The sequence below is a fragment of the Macrobrachium rosenbergii genome, chromosome 8, assembly GCF_040412425.1.
Source record: "Macrobrachium rosenbergii isolate ZJJX-2024 chromosome 8, ASM4041242v1, whole genome shotgun sequence".
Lineage (NCBI taxonomy): Eukaryota > Metazoa > Arthropoda > Malacostraca > Decapoda > Palaemonidae > Macrobrachium > Macrobrachium rosenbergii.
This window is the reverse complement of record NC_089748.1, coordinates 63,359,087-63,371,573: the sequence shown is the minus strand read 5'-3', so window position 1 is coordinate 63,371,573 and position 12,487 is coordinate 63,359,087. Positions and strand designations below refer to the sequence as shown.

At 36.4% G+C, this 12,487-nt stretch overlaps 1 long non-coding RNA gene across 1 annotated transcript; it reads right to left on the bottom strand.

Moving 5' to 3' along the window:
* Window positions 1-391: 391 nt before the first annotated feature.
* LOC136840923 (uncharacterized) lies at window positions 392-12,263 on the bottom strand. The gene is made up of 6 exons (XR_010853788.1): window positions 12,141-12,263; window positions 10,023-10,115; window positions 9,632-9,740; window positions 9,338-9,444; window positions 1,006-1,105; window positions 392-512 (listed from the first exon to the last, which is right to left on the bottom strand). It is a non-coding gene; the product is annotated as an uncharacterized lncRNA (long non-coding RNA).
* Between the last annotated feature and the right edge of the window lie 224 nt (window positions 12,264-12,487).

The following is a 12,487-nucleotide window of genomic DNA, read 5'->3' as shown; positions in this document are numbered from 1 at the left end:
TCCGTAGGAAGCAGAAGAGGATGCAGCCAAGGACCCCGTAGGAAGCAGGCCCTGCTTGGCCTGTCGGCAGTAGATGAGAATGCAGCCAAGGACCCCGTAGGAAGCAGACTCATCGGCAGTAGAGGAGGATGCAGCCAAGGACCTCAGAAGAAGCACGCTCTGCTTGGTCTGTCAGCAGTAGAGGATGCAGCCAAGGACCCCATAAAAAGCAGGCCCTGCTTCTTCTGTCGGCAGTAGAAGAGGATGCAGCCAAGGACCCCATAAGAAGCAGGTTTGGCTTGGTCTGCCAGGAGTAGAGGAGGATGCAGCCAAGGACCCCGTAAGACGCAGGCCCTGCTCGGTCTGTCAGTAGTAGAGGAAGATGCAGCCAAGGACCCAGTAAGAAGCAGGCCCAGTTTGGTCTATCGGGTGTTACCTTTCCCCAGACAGTGGAGGAGGATGCAATCAAGGACCCCGTAAGAAGCAGGCCCTGCTTGGTCTGTCGGCAGTAGAGGAGGATGCAGCCAAGGACCCTGTAAAAAGCAGTGCAAAAACGTCCATCTCCTAAAATACTTAACTGTAAAACTAGTTGGCCACTAAGGATAAAAGGTTCAATGTATGTTATTCCATGATCACTAATGCCTTTAATTAAAAATTATATTTGTAGTGTAAAGGGAAAATTTAAAATTATCATTTCACTAAATTCACAAAAAATTTATCACCAGATAAAAACAAATTTTATTTGTAAAAACTTTATCAAGTATACTGATAAAAAAAAAAAATTTTTGTTTACTTTCCAAAAAAATTCAATTTTCCCTAATTTACAAGCCATTTTTTCATGCAATATGCTATTTCATACAAAATCCAAACTGCGTTACCTTAAAATTATAAACAAAAATTTACTGATTAGCTGCTGATAGTATATCTTAATTGACAGCCAACGACGCAAAAAAAAAAAACTACAAAAATGTTTTATAAAGCGAGGCGGCTAGAAAGTTTTTTTTTTAAAAAATTGCCCTGGATTACCGGCTGATTTATAATGATTACAGATGCCCTGCTGCTATGACGATCCTCTTCCTCTGCATTTCCTCAGTTTCTCTCGCGTTCATCTAATCCCCACAGTTCTCTGTAAAATAAGAGAGGATCATATACCAAAAGTGATTAACAAAACAGGATCATATACCTAAAAAAGTGATTAAAGGGCTTGATGGACACTGCTGATAAGAAAATCAAAAGGGCTTGATGGACACTGCTGATATCATCGGCAGAGGGTAGGAATGGCAAACGTTGAGCCTTTACTGCATTGCTAACAAAACATCAAGAATGGATACCATGACCTCATTTGTCCAATATCATCAGAATGGATAGGGACCTCATTTGTCCTTAAATACTCAGGAGCGAGATGACAAATGCTGGAAAATAAGGAAGGAAGAAAAAGCATTCAGTTTGATTAACTTTATAGTGTTACCATTACTAAAACATTAAAAAACATCAGAAAATGGATACCATGACCTCATTTAAAATCCTTAAAAACCCCCATTGACAGAAAATAGCAAACGGAAGATGACTAAATGCTGCCATTACTAAAAACATTTTATTGATAAAAAACTGGCAAACGGAAGAAAAGCATTCAGTTAACTATATACTGTACCATTACTAAAAAATCACATTAAAAATTACTGTACCATTACCACATTGACAGACAAGACTGTTGCATTTCTTGTCTACTCCTCTGCGTTCTGAACCTTAGTAACATTTGATACAAATGCCTCTTCAACGCATTACTGAAAAGCCTAGAATGCCTCTTGCATCAGAATAGTTTTGCAACCAGGAGGCCATGTAAGTTTTGTCAGAAGGTAGGCAGAGAGAACAGAACAGGGTCCGACAGCAGCAGTTAAACGAACTGTGGGGAAGGAGGTTGTCAGTTCCTATTTGTCAAGATAGTATTCTTGTTAAAAGTGTTTTTTTTTTTTTAGGTGTAATGTTTGAAACTTGAGCACAACTACAATCCAAAACCATCAAATCGATTTGATCAATACTGAACCTTGATTGGGATCACCAACCAGAAGCAGAAGACCCCAGAAACTCGCAAGACAGACAGACTCTGGCAAGAGAAGCAATGGATCAACGATTCTCTTAAAACCTAACCATGATAATTCATCAAAAATACTGCTGAATAATGAATCGGCTTTTGCAGATCCCGGTGAACAGCATCTGGAAATTCAGCGTTTGCCATTGCCTTTTTATCTTCAGATTTGGACGTGGCATTGTAACCCTGCCTTGTAAATTACCAAGCGTTAATGAAGTTTTCAACAAACCTTAACAGTCTGGTGTGAAGGGCAACTGATAATAAGGCCAGAAGACAGACTGGCTGACGAAGATATAATTAAATTAAAATGGCGTACCTCTGATTACAGCATAGTGCTTAGAGATGCCTGTAAACTATACGGGAGCATCACATTCTAAAGTCACAACGACAGATGCTTGAGCGCGCACCTTTCGATTTTGTGACCCTTACTACCCAATAGGCAAAAACTAGGGAAACTACATTAGCCATAAAAAATACTTAGCCATACCAAATACGTGCTTACAGTATGTGATTGAGGAATAATTAGGGATTGAAATTACTCTATTAAAAATCCATTCAAAATACTTTAACTGCCTGTCTGAAAAACATGAACACTTCCTGTTATATCTGATCAGACACGGGAGTGGTAGGTATCTAGGTCATGAATCCAGTAAGTGCCTTACGTTTTCTGTGCTGGGGGGAGTGACCCACAATTTGTGAAATTATTATTGGTATCATGTAATTTAACGAGGGACTTTCCTCACAACCTACAAATGAGATGCTACTTCCGATACAAATTCTTATTAACTCTACATCTAATTATGAGACAAGACCTACTCTTTGGTATTACTACAATGTCATCGATAATGTAATAAAACTCGTCAGGAAAATAAAATATGACCACTTTGTGAAAAGGCACGTGAAACATGCGGGACAATGGTATCACTTGGTACCTTGTAAGTGCTTGTGAGGTACGTTTAAGAGTATTTTACTGTCGTTACCAGTACCTGCATAATGAAGGATCTTTACATGAAGTCAGGAACCTTCAAGAAATACTTAGAACCAAAATTTATCCGATTTCTAAAGAACTTTTAACCTACATTAGACCATAATCAGAAGCGATAATTGGAAAATAACTCACTGAATCAAGTTCTTAATTAATCTTAATTATGTACAGAGAGAGAGAGAGAGAGGAGAAGGGGGTAAATTATGAATGATAGTACACAACTGGTGTACGAGTGATCACTCAGTCAGTCAGTCTCTCTCTCTCTCTCTCTCTCTCTCTCTCTCTCTCTCTCTCTCTCTCTCTCTCTCTCTAAGAGAGAGAGGCATACGTACATATAATCATATTGAAGAGAAAGATCCAGCAAATTAACACAAGGTTAAAACGCATGTCTCTGCAAAACATTCCTGGCAAGAAGATTCCTAGTCTTTTTAATGTGGTTCCAGTGACAGGGTAATACTGCTTCCGGTAAAATCTCCAATAAAAGTTCCTGCACTGTACATCGTTCTGGCTAAACTCTTAACAAGGCCGTGGAAGTAACCAAACTAAATCGGATTCGAACGCTACGTCAAGCTGGAGGGTTGAATTAGTGGCTGAGAATAAGTTTTGCTAAGTTCTTGACAAGTATTTGATCAGCTTCAAACTGAATTAAACGTGTTCCAACATTGAACAAGCTTTCTATATCTTGGCAATTATATCTACTTGGAAGTGCAAAAATAAAGCATCTCAAAAAGTTGAAGACTAAAATTTTAACAGCAAATATCATTCGTTTTTGTAAAAGTTCTACGCTAAAAACATTATTTAAACAATTTGAAAAATCTTGGAAAAAAATATACACCTGAGGAGACCAGTTTGAAGGACCAAATGAGCGCTGTCAAACACATTCATGGTTAGTTTCAAAAGCGGTTATAGAAGACGGAGCAGTAGGGCAAAGACCCATTAAAAAGGCCCAAAAAATCATAAGTAATGGCCACATAAAGACCAAGCCAGGTATGGATTCAGGCAATAAGTGTACAAGACAAAAGACAGAAAAGGAACCAATTCAACTTTTAATTAACCTGTCGAGAGAAAACAACGTCAAAACTTAAAAATTAAGTTAACTTTACTGAAAGATCGCTCTATATACTGGGACGCCATATGGCTGCACGGAGGCATGCAGCACGGACGAAGTCCTAAATAACATGCCACCATTTGCAAACTTCAGAACACAGACTTATTTTCGGTCTAGCAAAGGGTTCTAAGGCTAGATATGCAAGATGACAAGAACAAAGAATAAAAAAAAATGATGCTTCCGAAATTCCACCATAGTGAAACACTAACTTTGTTGACAGTCTCTAAGTACACAAAATTCAAAAGCAAATCTTCTCAGAACCTCGAAAGTATTCAGTAATACATGCAAAAACCCTGTCAAAAGTACTGAATTTAGATCAGTACGAACATGTAATAAAAAAAAATATTCACTAAAAAAACATAACCAATGGCCGGTCTCAACCCTCGATGAAATCGATGGATAACCGTAGGTTAAGGTCTCCACTTTCAGGGAAAAAGTGCGCTACTAAGATTTTTAACACCTTTTAACGTTTTAATGGCTGTGTATTTTTGTAGTGTGTGTATACTGTATAGCTATGCATGTTTCCATGCACATGCATACACTCAGCTTCCTCATACATGTGCTCAAACATACTTTAACATTTATGCACATTACTCTTACCCAGAATAGAATAGGCCCACTACGACAGTATGGTGTGGCCCTTCGTCCCGTACGTCAATTGGGCGAGAATTCCCAGAGGCCATAAACATCTACACCGTAGGTGACATGACTGACATTATCTGCACATTGGCGCCGGCGCCAACCTTGGAGAACGAGTGGTTGAACGCAAGGTTACTTAGAACTTTAAACCACCTTACCGGTCTTGTGGAAGTGGAATGATTTGCGACTCAAACAGTACTAATATAAACGCACTAGTGAACACAACGCAGGCGATTAGATAAACGGTTTTCGGAATGGCATGGCAACGTTAACTTATCTGAACGGAGACGACAACCGACTGGTATTTAAGAACCTACATTATTCATCACTAGACGTTTTTTATCGATCAAAAAACGTGCAACAGCTGCTCTTAAAAGAACGAAAATACCAATAAACATAAGTTTCATTATATCCGAAAATGGACGAGAGAGAGAGAGAGAGAGAGAGAGAGAGAGAGAGAGAGAGAGAGAGAGAGAGAGAATCTTTAACACATGTCTTGCTAACAGCCTTACAACAGGTAGGCGTCAAATGGGCTCCTTGTTTGGACATGACCATTGACCCAAGCTAAAATTCGCGATTGTCAAGACGGACGAGTTACGTTAAAACGGCCAGTGACGTGGCTGAAACTTGACAGACACAAGCAACAAAGTTACAATGAAGTCCCTGAATAAGAAATCAGAAAATTCACAGATCTGCCAGAAAAAAAATCATGTTTACTTCACACCATTTTTAACCAGTAAAAACAAACATAAAATATCATGATATTCTGTTTCAATGGATATTCTGTTTTAGGAAATTATATCTGATGAAAAATCGTAATTTCAAAATTTGCAACTTTACGATCAAAAGAGGACCTTCAACCGGCCATACTGGATACCAAAATGTCCCAGAATACGTCAACCACTGCTAGATTTCCCTCTCTCTCTCTCTCTCTCTCTCTCTCTCTCTCTCTCTCTCTCTCTCTCTCTCTCTCTCACACACACACACACACAGAGCGAGCTGAGCCCTACCACACCACGTCATCAGAATCTGTCATCTGCATACATGATTTTACATATCCTATTGTAGCCAGTTTATTCATTTTCTTGAGTTTTTTTCACGATAAAGCCAATTACAAAGAGTTGTCATAATAAAAAAAAATGGGAGCTAAGCGATCGCTGTGCCAGTTTGAAAAGTAATTAAAATATTTTAACTTTATTTCAAAACTAAGGTCAACAAATATATGTTGTCTATCATGACGTATATACCTAACACGGAAGGATTAAATTGTCTGTTTAGTGAATCTGATTACGATTTAAAGTTGGAAACTGCAGTTATTCCTTTTCGTGAAAAGTGAATCACAATCTCGATTTAACTGCTTTCATTATTATTATTATTATTATTATTATTATTATTATTATTATTATTATTATTATTATTATTATTATTCCTTCACAATCTCACGAGCCAATAAATGATTTTGGTGTGTATTTTGAAAAAATGTTCTTCCAGTGGAATAAAAGTAATAATCAACCATCTTCCAGTGGAATTTCATAAAAAGATCTCTAAAACGCTGTTTAATCAACCATGAGTTTTTCATTACAAAAGATATAAGAATTCATTGTAAATAACATACCTAAATTTTTATAAAAATATCTCTAAATATTTATATATATTTGGATATTATATATATATATATATATATAGTTTTAATATATACATATACATACATACAGAACATTCCATATATATATATACACTTCTATATATTATATATATATTTATTTATTTTATATGAGTCATTTTTATGAATATATATAAATATTATATATATATTATATATATATGCCATGTTATGTTTGCATAGAAAATGCAACTATGATAGTTATAATGTATATATATAATAAAATGCATAATATATATATATATATATATATATATATATATATATATATATATATATATATATATATATATATATATATATATATATATATATATATATATATATATATATATATATATATATATATATATATATATATATATATATATATATATATATATATATATATATATATATATATATATATATATATATATATATATATATATATATATATATATATATATATATATATATATATATATATATATATATATATATATATATATATATATTAAGAAACACTGCATTAAAATGGTTCCTGAAATAATCCTATTCAGTGGTTCCTGGAAAGAGCATTCTGAATCTTGAACAACATCCTACTAGATTTTAAAACCCTTAATAAAACAAACAAAAGTCCGCACTATTATACTGGAACAGACGAGAGAGAGAGAGAGAGAGAGAGAGAGAGAGAGAGAGAGAGAGAGAGAGAGAGAGAGAGAGAAAAATCTAATCCCTCTTTTGATGAGGGTATAGATTGAAACGGCTGGAAAATGACTTATTCAAAGTCGCGTACACAAAGTCCTCCAAAAATCGATCTTGTCAGGTCAAGGAAGAAACAAGGAAAAAGTGCGCCGAAGTTATTCGGTGCAATCGAGTTTTCTGTACAGCGCATAATGCTGTATAAAAATTTCAGCCACGGCCCATGAAAAAACGGTCTTAGCCTCAGCGGCCCATGAAACTCAGCCACGGCCCATGAAACTCAGCCACGGTTCGGTGGTGGCCTCTGTAGTTGGTACCTATAGAGGTGCCAGAAGTGCGATTATGGCTAACTTTAACCTTAAATAAAATAAAAACTAATGAGGCTAGAGGACTGCAATTTGGTATATTGGATGATTGGAGGGTGGATGATCAACATACCAATTTGCAGCCCTCTAGCCTCAGCAGTTTTTAAGGTCTGAGGGCGGACGGGCAGACAAAGCCGGCACAATAGTTTTCTTTTACAGAAGACTAAAAAGGAACGGTTAAAAGGTAAGCCTAGCTAATTGAGTTTAGAGCTACTACTGGTTACGTATCGAGTTCTAGATAAGTACTCTCCGAGAACCGCCTGCCCCCCTAAAACCACCATCCACCCAGCACCAACAACACAATGGGTCAACGAGACTGGGGAGGGGAGAGGGTAAAAATAAAGCGACTATAAGCGTGGAGTTACGAAGCTTCTTTGTCAGTTTGTATGTGCTAACGGAAGGCCAAGGCTAGACTTATCTGATGACAATTCATTAGATAATTTTGGCCACATGCATCAAGTGTCATCCCAACATTCAGACAACTCTGAAAATAACGCCCAGACAACTCTGAAAATAACGCCCAAGTACTGTATTCATAATGGCCTCAGATTCTACCACAGGATTAAAAGGATAAAACAGTTATTTGTGTAAATTTCAGCATTTTCTAGAGAAAATTTGTACTTTAAGCATGGCAACCGTTCGAAACAACAAGAAGAATCTACTATTTTCAGACCGACAATTAATCAGCCAAAAGCTTTTGGATATATTCAAAAAGCAATACTAAAGCATTCAAGGATGATCTCAAAACTTTTCAAAGGCTAAGCAGTCTACCTCCAAAGTTACATTCCTATCTTTACCAAAATCTTACCTTGTTAAAATTTGGTCAAATTTTCCTAAATATCCATTCAACGTTTTGCATCATCAGACTAACAATCAGCCACAGAAAAACCATCTCCAGCATTCAACCTCCATGCCAGAGGTGACAACGGTAGTTTCTTTTTCGACGCTAATGGACATATTGAGAAAGTGGAACGTCCCCTTAATGGGCTTGCAAACAAGTTGCACCCAAAGACCACAAACCTCCGCTAAGGCTAAGCACTGGTTATTACTGGAATGCATCTTAACATAGCCCTCCTGTAGTTAACTTAACCAAGGAGACTCTATTACACCCTTGGCATTTCATTGTTAATGTAGGCCTAGATTTTTTTAGTTTCCCGCACTGCTCAGAGCCATATTCATCGTCTCTATGCAACTCCATAAAAGATCCTTCTCCTCAAAATTTACATTACCATCTCTCACAAAATCTGATCATTTGTTGCAACAATGAAGACCATTTTTGGTATAATTATCATAGCAATCCAAACGGACAGATAAACCAAATAAAAAATCAGGATTAGTGCAAATCTCATACTGTATGCATTGCCAACAAAGTAGTGAAATTTACCCGCTATCCCATTTCTATTGGTAATAATGGTTTTATGGTTGCACTGTTCTAAAATGTCATTAAAACTAATCCCAATCAAGGGCAGAAAATTTTGGAGTTCCCTGAGTGATGAACGATCTACTAAGATTCGTACTACTTTTAGCAACACTTAAGTGAACAAGCGAAAATCTTTCCATGATAGAACACTCGTTGATATATGGACAAATAAAGACTCCGAGTGCTACAAACTAAAGAGATTGGCATACATGTGGCCAAACTTGAGTCTCCGATAGCTATAATGGTGAGATAACTTCGATTTCTACAAAGCATAAGGACTGAGACATCACATCCATAATTGCATCCCAAAACAAATTACCCGTTGTATGCACATTCAAATTACTGCAGACTCCATAATGGGAAACCAAAAGGAAAGCATTAAAATATAATCATAGTAACACTTACATTGTTTTTAGGGAAGCTTCTTGACTGACTACTGAGTGATTCATCAACTCAGGCCTGGAGCGACATGCCAGCGCAAGTGACACGACTTTCGTTGGTGTCTTTGAAACCTAAAAAGGAAAATATTAAAATTAAAAATGAGTAAAACGAAATACACAAACTATCCAACTAACCAAATCAAGAGCAAAATACACAAAATGAGTTTTGATTATGAGCGTTGGAAAAACATTCAGTAAAACAGCACATATATTATTAAAAGAATAATGGACAAACAAATAAATTATAAAAGGAACTTACGATATTGCGATAAACTGCTTGACTTCGTGTGGAATTTTCGAGTCCTCTCCACGGGCTTTGACAGATGATCCATGAGTTGTGATGGGCTTCTATTAAAGACTGTATTACCCTAACGATGAAATAATTCTAATTAGAAACTAAAATACTGGCAACTCTCAACACCAAAAAGCAGAAAAGAATACATACAGTTACTATGCGCTTAGGTTATGTGAGTTTACTGTACAAATATAGACAAAAATTATAGACAACAAAATTTAAATTTATAGAATATATATAAATATTATAATATATTATATATATATATATATATATAGCAGGAATCTGCATCATATCTTTATCAAGCTTCAAGCTTCTTGACTACGAATGAAAGAAATCGAAACGGAGGACTCACCTAAAACCATCACAGGAGACGACGCCTTGCAAGGTGAAATACTGTCAGCAAAACTGCGGTATTTGTGTTGATTTCTGTCTCAGATCCTGATAACTGTAATAAAAAAAAAAAAAAAAAAAAATTCTAGCTGAACCAAATGAGGGAAAATTCAAAAATATTTTTCTTGAAGTTATTTCAGTAAATTGAAAAGGGGTTAGAACCTAATAATGTCGACGTCCTCTATATTCTACTCATGTACGCAAATGTTGAAGCTTTTCTAAGATTCGGTAAAGGAAATGCCTACGCCATACAATAGACCACAGAGAGCTTCCCATGTCAGTTAACTCTTATCGCAAAAAGCACATGTGCCTTTGAACTCCAGAAATACTAGCATATAACATGAATAAAATGAACAAAATGGAACTTCATGTATATTTCGGAAGACAATCACATCACATAATGGCTTAAAATTAACTTCAACCTACAAGGGACACCAAATAATTTTCAAAACTTCGATACACTCTCATCATAAACTTACGATGGCTACAGGCAGCCAATCTAATTAATGGTTTAAAACCAAACACACACACACAAACACGAGAGAGAGAGAGAGAGAGAGAGAGAGAGAGAGAGAACGAGTTTTTCTTTTTAGCTTAGTCACACACCTAGCTAAATACTTGAGGATTCACGGGGATTGTTTGCTTTACAACTTCAATAAATCCTACCAATCTGATAGGTCGATAAGAACAATTAGTCGATAAAAACAAAGTTTAATCAAATCCGCCTTTTGGAATTGTTTGGCCAATTAAGAGCTTGCGTTTAATGGGCATAAACTCGTGTAAATATTGGGAACCAACTTTATAACTATGATGATCCTCCAGCAACCTTAAGGAAAATCAGAAATAGACGAAAACTACTGCGGTCGATGTGAACCTCAAATTAGGATAAAACAGCTTAATGCTAGTTAAGATGACCCAACACTTTTCTTTCAGAATTGTTACTCATACCAACCCCAAACGGGATGCCATATGCGACATTCACCCAAATGAGAAAATTTAGAAAACCTATTAAGGGCACCGAGATTAGTTCAAATTCCAAGCCAACAAATTTCAAAGCACACCTTCTCTCCCCTCATTCGATCCTGCTTTTTACTGAAAGTGAATGGAAAAGGCATTACATAAAAAGGTGGTGATGTTTATGCAAACTCCATTTTAATATGGTTTATTATATACAACCCCATTTCTCATTACCTGATACAGAAAATTCGTTACGTAACGCACGGAAAATTAACCCTCCCCATTTTCACCATAAAACACTAAATGAGACAGCTCTCAAAGAGTTTTTTTTTAATCGCATCGTGTAATTTCACAGAATACAGCTTTGGTTTCAGCTGCAAATTTACGCCGACACTTGTAGAATCGACCGGTGGTCAAAATTCTATGAATAGCAACTGTTACTACCTACAGGAAAACAAAAAGCTGTAGATCATAAATTAAAGAGAGAGAGAGAGAGAGAGAGAGAGAGAGAGAGAGAGAGAGAGAGAGAGAGAGAGAGAGAGAGTCTCTCAGTACAGAATCTCAAATATAAGAAAAAAATTCGTGTACCAGCTAACTGACAAGCGTGGCTGTTGCAGCTTCAGGCTGCCAAAAGAGTTTATAAATGGCAGAGGATGGAAATTTAAACAACATAATAAATAAATAAAAGTGCATGAAATTCACGTGCATTAATAAGAGGAGTTTGTGAACTTAAGTGCATGAAAATCGACCTGCCTTTCTTTGTTACCTTACCCAGAGTCTGTGATCAAAGTTGAAAGGTTTTAGTGACAGCATGCTCATGACGCTAATGCACATGCAACATGCAAAGACTCTATCCCTAACAAAGCTTCTACCTAACCACAAATGGAATATCTCCAAAAAAAAAAAAAAAAATGGGTGCCTTGAAATGCTGACAATTTTCCAGCTAAAACTATTTGGAGCCCTAAAGAGCAGTTCACGAGACAATCACTGGTCCCTTACTAGTACTGGGATTCTTGCCCAATCTATAAAATGCCTATACTAATTAACCTATAGCCGGATAAATACCACCGGATATTAAACAAGTACGCTTTACATCGATAAGACAAAAAAATAAGTTACTTACAAAATATTGCAAGCTATAACCATGGAAGCAAATACAAATAACGGCCAGCTTCAAATATCGTTTGTACACCACTGTGGCTGACTTAGAACTGCTCAAGAATTCAAAAAAAATTTGGCTTTGCCAATCAGAGACCTCCACCACGAAGAAATCTTTTCTATCGCCTTCTCTCATTGGCTGAGGCTTTTTTTGCTATGGCTAGTGAAATGAAGGTTTTGAGAGCGATTCTACCATTGGCTGGTGGGACTAGAGCAGTTTTTCAAATGTTTGTTTGTAAGGATTCAATACCAACGCAAGTATCAAATGCACATAAGCATTCTCTTTAAGAAAAGTTAGTACAGAAATACGTA